Raw genomic sequence first — 11,570 nt, 5'->3', positions numbered from 1 at the left:
TCGAATGCGGTATTCGCCGTGGCCAACGCGCAAAGGACCATAAATCTATCGCAGAACTTTTCTCTCGAAAACTCGCAACGTCGACTCATCAGTTGTTGTCATCGTCCAGGCCTCTGCACCCAATAGCAGGACGGGAATTATGAGTGAAGTAGCACCTGTTGGCAAGAGCAATCCTGGGTTGGATTTCCAGGCTGACATTGTTGGTGGTGTTAATACTGGTTCCTAAATAGACGAAATAATCTTCAACTTCAAAGTTATGACTGTCAACAGTGGCGTGAGAGCCAAGTCGCGAGTGCGACGACTGTTTGTTTGATGACAGGAGATATTTCGTCTTGCCCTCGTTCACTGCCAGACCCATTTTCTGTGCTTGGGTGTTGAGGCAGATGATATCAGTATCATCGGCATGCGCCAGCAGCTGTACACGCTTATAGAAGATGGTACCTGCTCGATTAAGTTCTACAGTTCGAATAATTTTCTCCAGCAGCAGATTGAAGAAGCCGCACGATAGGGAGTCGCCTTGTCTAAAACCTCGTTTGGTATCGAACGGCTCGAAAAGGTTCTTCCCGATCTTGACTGAGCTTTTCGTGTTGCTCAACGTCAGTTTACACAGTCGTTTTAGTTTTGCGGGGATACCAAATTCAGACATCGCTACTTAAAGGCAGCTCCTTTTCGTGCTGTCGAAAGCAGCTTTGAAATCGACGAAGAGGTGGTGTGTGTCGATTCTCCTTTCACGGGTCTTTTCCAAGATTTGGCGCATGGTGAATATCTGGTCGGTTGTTGATTTGCCAGGTCTAAAGCCACACTGATAAGGTCCAATCAGTTTGTTGACGGTGGGCTTTAATCTTTCACACAATACGCTCGATAGAACCTTATATGCGATGTTGAGGAGGCTTATCCCACGGTAGTTGGCGCAGATTGTGGGGTCTTCTTTTATATGGATTGGGTAGAGCACACTTAAATTCCAATCGCTGGGCATGCTTTCGTCCGACCATATTTTACAAAGAAGCTGATGCATGCTCCTTATCAGTTCTTCGCCGCCGTGTTTGAATAGCTCGGCCGGTAATCCATCGGCCCCGCCGCTTTGTTGTTCTTCAGACGGGTAGTTGCTATTCGAGCTTCTTCATGGTTGGGCAATGGAACGTCTGCTCCATCGTCACACACAGCTGCAACCGAAACCATTGGTTTTCGGAAAATGCAACAGCTGGTACGACGAGGAGTGCCGTGTCGTAGCGGAGAGAAAACAGATTGGCTATCTCGCAAAGTTACGATCGACCACAACACGTGCTGGATAGGATAGATACGGAGAGTTGAAGAGGGAAGCGAGACGCATTTACAGACAGAAAAATGTAGAGGCCGAAATGCGTAAGCATGGAGCTTGACAAGCTGGCCGACAGGGACAGCTTAACGCTTGAAAATTCTACGAAAATATGCGGCGGCTAACAGAAGGTTTCAAGTGATCAATGCCCATAATAAAATTATGGAGGGACACTTCTCCATCCTGCTGAATGGCAGTGAAAGTACAACGCCATGAGTAGGCGAACCCGATTCCCAAATTAATGGCGATGGAGCAGACGTTCCATAGCCCAACAACGAAGTAGTTCGAATAGCAATTACTCGTCTGAAGAACAACAAAGCGGCGGGGGCCGATAGATTGCCGGCCAAGCCATTCAAACGAGGCATGTCCAACGAATGGAATCTAAACGTGCCCTGCCCAATCCACAATAAGGGAGACCTCACAATCTGCGCCAACTGCCGTGGGATAAGTTTCCTCAACATCGCATATCGACCTTATCAGTGTGGCCTTAGACCTGGCAAATCAACGACCGACCAAATATTCCTTATTTGTCAAATCTTGGAAAAGACCCGAGTTCACATGAGTTATGAGCGTTCTGCAACATCCCATGCCACATCACATCACGTCACAACACCTCATCATACAACAGTTCACAGCACACCATGCATCAAACACCGCTCATTATTACAACACTACAACACAACAACCACACGATCAGCAACGAGACGACTCGGAATAATCTAATATTCACCACCCAAACTATCAAAAGGCAAGACGTTCGACCGCAACTATTAATTTTTCTAAAACCGCAACCTTCGCACTTTTTTTTTGTAACTTCCCGCCAAAGTGACGTAATGACGTGAGTCCCGGATTTCGCCGCAGTGTCAGTGTATGGAAACCAATATTAAAAAAAAAATAAAATTGTTATCCTAATCAAAAAAAATACATATATTCAGTTGGTTAAATAAACTTAATAAATATTGAATATAGAGTGTGCGATAGAAAGTGCTTTTGATTTGGCATAAGTATCCTATATCGAGTAAGTATACTAGTGTCACACGTTAACAAGTAGTCCTTCGAGCCTTTCCGAAAGGCACCTAAGTACAAAAAAAAAAAAATAATATATATATATATATAAATGTTAGCACCCCATACATTCAAAAAGTATCATATGATGCATTAATATCATATAATACAAAGTAATATAATATGATACCACTAAATAGCTGAGAGTGCGACACGTGTAGTGGCAACCTGTGGGAAGCGCAGCGTCAGCAGCTCCATACCCGTTGCAGCGGCAAAAATAAGTCTAGAGTTAAATATAATTAATTAATAAACTTTAATTCTTAAGCGGAATTCAATAAAGGAGCATCGCTCCCAGAAAACATTTTTTTTATTAAAACTAACAAAACGTTTTTTAACTGGCGCCTGAGCAGGGACCAGAGCGCGTAAGTAGTAATAGTCTGAAAATCAAAAAGTAAGGCTACGCGAGTGGCGAGCGGTAGTGATTGTGAAAAAAAAAAGCTACGTTGAAAGTGAAAAAAAAAAATACTGTGCAGACGAGCGGCTACATCGTAACACGTGGGATTTGGAAACGTGGAGGGACCTTAGTACCAGTAGAGATAAGGACAACCGCGGAACGTATAAGGACATCCTATGGAAAGCTGGAAACCATTAGTGTAAGTTTTCATAAATTATTTTAAGATTATTATAAGGAATATTGATACTACAAAGAATACGAAATTAAATTGTTCAACCCGAAAAGAGATAGAATCAAAAAAAGGTCTTAAACTAAAAGAAAAGAATCTTAAAGTAAAGGAATTTAACTATTTGATATAAAAAAGAGAGGAAAAAAGTCCTAAATTAATGTTAGCTTCAAAAAAAAAAAATTCTAATACTACTGAAAAAAGTGCTATTACAAAGAAAAATAAATTCAATTATTTGACATAGAAATAAAAGGAAAGAAATCGAGTGCTATTGAAAAGGAAAATAAATTTAATTGACATAAAGACAAAAGGAAAGAGATCGAGTGCTATTGAAAAGGAAAATAAATTTAATTAATTGACTTAAAAAGAAAAAGATTGATATAATGCCAGACACAGCTGAAGAATTAATTGAACAACTAAACCAAATGAGGTTAGATTATGGGCAAACCACCCATCCTTCAAATCCTTCCACCCATCCTTTAAACCCTCCCATTCTATAAAACCTCCCACCCCAACTTTAATAACGACATAGGTTCGAGAAGTACTCGAACGAATGAGTACGTAGACTATAACTGACTTTACTGAACCCGACCACAGCGTGACACTGAACGCGAACAACATAAACGAATTAGATAAGATTCCGGACATGGTTAAATGCCTTAGAGAATTTTCAGGATGACCAGGAGAATTTAACTCCCGGAGGAAAAGTGTAGACAGAATTTTTAAAGCTTATGAGGGAGTCAAGAATACCCCTAAGTACTTCGCGATTCTCCATACGATCAGGCATAAAATAATTTTCGATGCCGACACTGCATTGGAATCGTACAATACTCCACTTGTTTGGAGTCAAATTCGAAAATGCCTTATGATGCATTATTCGGATAAAAGGAACATAGGTACCCTCGAATACCAGATGACCACTCTGGTTCAACGCCACGATGACATTCCGACCTTCTATCAAAAAGTTTACCAACACCTCTCCCTTATATTAGACAAATTTTCTCGAATTAGGCGACGAGTCCATACGGACCATAACCAATTCATATAGGGACAAAGCCCTTGACACATTTATTAGAGGACTAAATGGCGATTTACCTCGTCTTCTCAGAGAACCTTCAGAGAGAACCGACAACTTGCCCCAAGCACTACATTTAAGTCAAAAACTTGACAACATGACGTATAGAATTAATCATGCGAATAATACGCACAAAGCCAATATTCAACCACCACCACGACCTCCCCAAAATAACAATTTTAATAATTTTAATAACAATAGAGCTTTTTACCCCGAATTAACATATTCCCACTCCCCCAGACGAAATTTCAACCAACATGCATTCGGTCGTCAATCAAACCGATATCCCCAACACTCTCCCAGCTATATGCAAAATAATCAAGGATTCATGCCGAGGTTCAACAATTACCCCCCTATTACTAGAGAAAATACTTCTTTTAATAACAGACCGAACCTACCACCTAAACCACCGACCCCAATGGAAGTAGACCAATCAATACGAACAAGACAAATTAATTATCAGAATAGGCCCAATACATTCCAGGACAATCGACCACCGAAACGTCCTATTTCCGCACAACTGATTCACCCTCCAAGCAAAATACAAAGAATTTTTTTTACTAACGCAGTCGAATTAGATCCGAACGGGATATACGATGACAATTCCCATAGCAATTATGATAATGCAGGTAAAAATGAGCCTGATACTATTAATTTTTTAGATTAGCGCCGTCTTCGCTGCCTTATTACGAATTTAGAAGAAGGCGCGGAGACACAATAGATTTTCTTATTGATTCCGGATCTAATAAGAACTACATTCAATCCACTAGAATTAGGAATCCAATTCTGAACGAAAAGCGCTTTACAGTACAATCAGTTGCCGGAACAATCGAAATTACCCACCACACCTTTGTCGACATTTTTGAACCAACAGTAGGGAAAATAAAATTTTTCATATTACCAACTTTAAGGTCGTTCCATGGCATAGTAGGCAACGACACACTTAAAGAATTAAAAGCATTTATTCATACCGATAAAAATTTAATAACGATTTGTCAAAGTATAAATATAATGTTAAAACAAAGAATTTCACACGAAGTGAATAATGTGGCAATCAATAATCCACATCTCTCTTTACAACAACGAAACAAAATTAATAATATTATTAATAAATGCCCAAACCTTTTTTCTGATCCTGATGAAAAACTCACCTACACCACTCTCGTAAAAGGTGAAATCAGGACAACAACCGAAACCCCTGTTTACTCCAAGCCATACCCGTATCCGAAATCGAACGCTAAATCGAAGAACTCCTAGATAACGGAATAATAAGGAGATCGAAAGCTCCGTATAACTCCCCAATATGGATAGTTAACAAAAAGTCAGATGCCTCTGGCGAAAAAAAGTATCGAATGGTCGTAGATTATCGTAAACTTAATTCAGTAACGATCCCTGATAAATATCCTATACTAGAAATTAACGAAGTCCTTGCAAATCTGGGAAACAATAAATTATTTACTGTTATTGACTTAAAAAGTGGGTTCCATCAGATTCCACTTCGCGAGTCAGACATTGAAAAAACCGCATTTTCCATAAACAACGGAAAATATGAATTCCTCCGCCTACCTTTCGGTCTAAAAAATGCTCCAGCCACATTCCAAAGAGCACTAGACAATATCCTACGACAACATATAGGAGTAAGATGCTACGTTTACATTGACAATGTAATTATATTTGGCAAACATGAAGAAGAACATATTAAAAATATAGAGTTAGTATTCCAAACCTTAGAAAATGCAAATATGAAGATCCAATTAGACAAATGTTCATTTGCTAAAGAGGAAGTAGAATTTTTAAGATATGTAATCAGTTCAAATGGGATAAAAACAAACCCCGAAAAAGTAGAAGCGGTAGCTAAATTTCAATTTCCACAAACTGTCAAAGAATAAAGATTTTTAACTAACGACCGACGCCTCAGATTTCGCATTAGGTGCCGTGCTATCGCAAGACGGTAGACCAATTACTTTCATATCGACAACTTTAAGCTAAGCCGAAGAGCATTATGCTACCAATGAGAAAGAAATGCTTGGTATAATATGGTCACTTAATTCACTTAGAAATTACCTTTACGATTCAAAAAAAGTTAAAATTGTCACCGATCATCAACCTCTTACCTATGCCTTAAGCCAAAAGAATACTAATAGTAAAATGAAGCGATGGAAAGCCATTTTAGAAGAATATAACTACGAACTAACTTATAAACCTGGTAAAACAAATGTAGTTGCAGACGCCCTTTCAAGGATACCAATACAAATAAATTCACTCACACCTACGATTCATAGCGATGAAAGCTCAAGTCATAATTTAATCCCTTGTACAGAAGTTCCAATTAATGTTTTCAAAAACCAAATTTTTTTACAAGATTGATGAAATATCTTCATATCAATTTAAAATAATTTTTCCAACAGTTCATAGGCATATAATTACAGAACCAGAGTACAACAAACAGTTATTGATTTCTTACATGAAACGATATCTTAACCCATCTGTTATAAATGGAATTCATACAGAAGAAAGGATAATGGGTATGATGCAAAATATCTATCCTATTCATTTTAGTAACATTAAAAGCCGATATACCCAAAAATTAGTTGAAGATATTAGTAACGAACAAGAACAGGAGAACGTCATATTAAAAGGACATAAGAGCACATAGGAATGCCACTGAAAATAAAACACAAATTCTCGAAACAAAATATTTTCCAGGTATGTTAAATAAAATAAAACGAATAATAGCCAACTGCACCGTTTGTAAAGAAAAAAAGTACGAGAGACATCCCAATCAACCGAAAATTGCAGAAACTCCATTACCAACATATCCAGGACACACAGTTCATATCGATATATTTTTAACAGAGGGAAAAATAGTCATGACAGCTTTAGATAAATTTACAAAATACGCAATAACAAAAACAGCAGAGCAATAGAAGACGTCAGAAAACCCTTAAGAGATATTATATTTTTCTTCGGAGTACCAAAATTAATAGTTATCGACAATGAGCCATCTTTAAACTCAACCTCTTTAAAATGTATGATGAAAGACGAATTAGGTATAGAAGTTTACACTACTCCTCCATACAAAAGCCAAGCTAACGGACAAGTGGAAAGGTTCCACTCTACATTAATCGAAATAATGCGTTGCATAAAAGAAAACGGTGGACACAGAAATTTTGAAGAACTTTTAGAAAGAGCAGTATCTGCGTATAATCATTCAGTTCATTCCACAACACTTAAAAGATCAGTAGACCTATTTTTTCATAGAAATGTTACATTTACCCCTGAGGACATAGAAAGAACTAGACAAAGCAACTTAGAAAAATTAGCCGAGAAACAAAGAAAGGCTATCGAATTCCATAATAAAAATAAGAAGGAAATAAAATCATATCTAACAGGACAAATAATATTTGTTAAGAAAAATGGGAGATTAGGAACTTAGTTAAGTAAACCCTAAAGTAAGGAAATAGTTAAGGAAGATAGAAATAGTATCGTGTTAACTGAAAAAGGACAAATAATTCACAAAGGTAGAATACGTAACTAAATATGTACGATATTTTTTCAGAATATTACTACCGCTATGACTGGCGGAAGAACAGATCCTCGACTACTTATACTCCCAATTAATAACAATAGAAAATTGAACGGCTAGACTACAAAGAGGAACACCCTAATTACCCCTTCATATCCCACTTGATAACACAGATAAGAGCCCAACTTAACAATCTCAAAGTAGAACAAAAACCACTAATTACCTCTTCATATCCCACTTGATAACACAAATAAGAGCCCAAGTTAACAATCTCAAAGTAGAACAAAAAATAAAAGATCAATAAATTTCCTGGGTAGCACATGGAAATGGATTGCAGGAAGTCCTGACCATGAAGACTATGAAATAATTTCAAATAAAATAAATAATGTCTTACAAAATAACAATAATCAGGTATTAATTAACAAACTTACAATTGGCAAAATTAGCGAAATAACAAATATTACAAATAATATAATAAAAACCATGCAAAATGAAAAAAGTTTAGAAATTGAAGCATTTTTACAGCTAAAATATAAATTAGAAATAATTAAGGAAGAAATTTTAAATATTGCATACGCAATACATTGGGCAAAAGCCAACACAATAAATTCGTTTATTCTATGAAATGAAGAAATAAATATTGTGAAAGAGGTAATAGACAATGACAATATTCCATATGTAAATTTAGACGAAGCACTCGAATTTTCCGAAATGAAAATTGCAACTAATGGCAAAATTATAATGTATATTGTTAGCCTCCCAACCGTAGATAACCAAAATTGTAAAACATTAGATAATAGGGCAGTAAAAAATAACGGGAGGATCAATAAGATAAATTTTTATAAAATTTTAAACTGCGAAAAGGGAATTTATGGAATAGGAAATTATTGTAAGAAATACAATTCCCTACAAATATGCTTAAGCAATAATGTAGTAGATTTAAGTAATGATACTTGTATAATTAATCTTTTAAAAAGTCGTTTGCCAAACTGCACGGAGGTCAACAACCAGCATATCCCAACTATAGAAGAAATGGGACCTGGAATTTTACTTTTAAATAAATACAACGGAGAAATTCTAATAAACAACGAATCTACATTTCTAAATCGGACCTTCATCATTTTGTATACCAACGTAACCATTGCTATCAACGGGAAAAAGTTCTATAGCGATGAAAGAACAGAAAGTAAACCACAACCAGCCATCCTACAACCGTCATCCGCACCACTCAAGATAGAAGAATTTCTCTCGCTGGAGATGCTGAAACCGCTTAACTTTAACAATACAAAAGAAGAAAGTCTGTTAGAAGCAGCAAACAGAGTCAAATACGGAACCAGCATCACTCTAATCGTCATTTTAATAATCATCGCCTTAATTTTCGGGAAGAATCTCCTGATGAAACAAAAAGAAGATGAACCCAATAAACTGTCACAACCGGCAATAGAAGGACTCAACCAAATTTTCAATACACATAAAGATTCAAAAGAGGACGTTTGAATTTCAAGGGGGGACTAGTTAGCACCCCATACATTCAAAAAGTATCATATGATGCATTAATATCATATGATACAAAGTAATATAATATGACACCACTAAATCGCTGAGAGTGCGACACGTGTAGTGGCAACCCGTGGGAAGCGCTACGTCAGCGAAATGCCAACCTGTGAGAAACGCAGCGTCAGCAAACTCCGTACCCGTTGCAGCTTCAAACATAGGTCTAGAGTTAAGTATAATTAATTGCAAATTTTAGTTCTTAAGCGGAATTCAGGAGCAAAGCTCCCGGAAAACATTTTTTTTATTAAAACTAACGAAACGTTTTTTAACTTATATATATATATATATATATATATACACATTGGTAACGTGTGCCACTAGTATACTGACTTGGTATAGTATACCTGTGAGTTGGAAAATAAAACGCACTGATTTCCACACTCGTTATAAAATATTAAAATATTTATTTCACTATAATGTTTCACGATATAATATATTATTTTATTGTGTATATAACACGGTTGATTAAAGAAAGTCCTCTGTTGGACACTGTTGGCGAAGTCGGTGCTTCACGTCACTCCCGTCACTTGGTGGTTTTATATAGGGAAAAAGGGAAATTGCGGTGGTTGTTGCGGATAATAAAAAACGAAAAAAACTGAATATCGCGGACGACTGCCTTGCTTCACGGATGAAAACGGTAAGAGGCCGATCCCGGTCGGATCAATCCCTTTTGATGGTTTGGGTAGTGAATATTAGCTTATTACGAGTCGTTTCGTTGATAATCGTGTGGTTGTTGTGTTGTAGTGTTGTAGTAATGAGCGGTGTTAAGTACTGTGTTTGATGCGTGTGTGTGTAGTGGTATATGCTGTGAATTGTTGTGTGATGAGGTGTTGTGACGTGACGTGATGCGATGTGACGTGAGGTGATGTGATGTGAGATGTTGCAGAAGGTTCATAGCTCATGTGAACATACATATACATAACGAATAACATACTTCATACTATTAGCAAAATCATGTTTTAATATTCACATTCCTATTCCACTAGAAATGGACGTAGAAGATATCCGCAGTAAGCCCCAATCGGTGAGGTCCGCTATTACTGTGAATACAGCATCCGCTACACCCATCGCCGCACCAATGAGGCAAAAAGGCACAAGCCCGCCCAGCCAATCATCCGTTCCACCAGTCAGGGATGCAGGCGAGGAGCATTTCGAGGAGTATTGGAGTCATGTCATAACTGCCACCGACCGCATCACACGTTGAGCTGATCAGTCAACGCACGCCGGTCACCGGCATAGTCAACAGCGGCATAGTCAACATGGGAATCAGGTACAACGCCGAAGAGCCCACCGTTTTAAGCCATCCCGAGGTGCACGCTCGCAGACACCACTACATCATAATCATCGCAACCAGCGAAAAGCGAGGGGCTTCAGCGTACCCTACAGAAACTGCAGGGGCTTCTAGGTAATTAATTCGTCTAGGGGGGTCGGGATGTTTATCCGACTTCATGACATCTCGGCCCTCAACACAACATACTCACATTCACCACGCAACAAACACGCTATACCACATCACACATCTAACCAACCACACCACACACCATAATCGTTTTCACCACTCAACCGATCAAAAAGGATTGGTTAGATGGGGGTGGCCCCCAATTTCGATTCTTACGCCGTATACGAGACGTCTCGCCAGATCTAGATTTAGTTAAATTTGTGGTCAAAAATTGGAAAACCCCTTCCGGTTGTGTGTGTGGTTGTGCACTAGCAACAGTGAATATAAATACAAAATTATAAATTTGATAAAACATATAAAATTGTGTAAAGAAATACAAAATTATTTATTTTATTTTTTATTTTATATTTTATACAAAAAGTGATACGTAATCAAGGGAGGAAAGTATACCGAGTGGAACTAAGTGTAGCGAACACCCGTCTTGCAGTGAAATAGTAAGTGTCGAGGTAACCGATGCACCAATGGCTAACAAACCCATTTTTAAAAATAAGAATTTCAATTGTTTTATTTATAAAGAGAAAGGTAAGCGGTATGCAGTGATACCCAATGTAACTACCGACAACCTATCGATAAACTGTTAAATAACTTTTACTACTTTTTTAGGAGATATTGATCGATCCTCTAAATTTACTTGTATGCACAAAAAGGGAATTACTCTAAATTTGTGGTATGAACATATTTAGCAGTCAAAAAAAAAAATTTATTCATAAATAAAAAAATTTAAGGGCTCTTTAATAAGAAGTATTGCAAAGTGAAATTGAAGTGAAATAATAGACTGAAACTAATATTTTTGTAGTTGATTAAAAGATCTTGATGTAAATGTATTTATTTATATATGAAGATATAATTATGTACGTATACATATATGAGTACCGAATGCAATTTATAGTATTGTTATTAGCAAACAAATTATTTGCTTTTCCTTTGATTCATTTTACGAATATATTTAATAATTT

The sequence above is a fragment of the Bactrocera tryoni genome, unplaced genomic scaffold, assembly GCF_016617805.1.
Source record: "Bactrocera tryoni isolate S06 unplaced genomic scaffold, CSIRO_BtryS06_freeze2 scaffold_7, whole genome shotgun sequence".
NCBI lineage: Eukaryota > Metazoa > Arthropoda > Insecta > Diptera > Tephritidae > Bactrocera > Bactrocera tryoni.
This window is presented reverse-complemented; position numbering follows the sequence as displayed.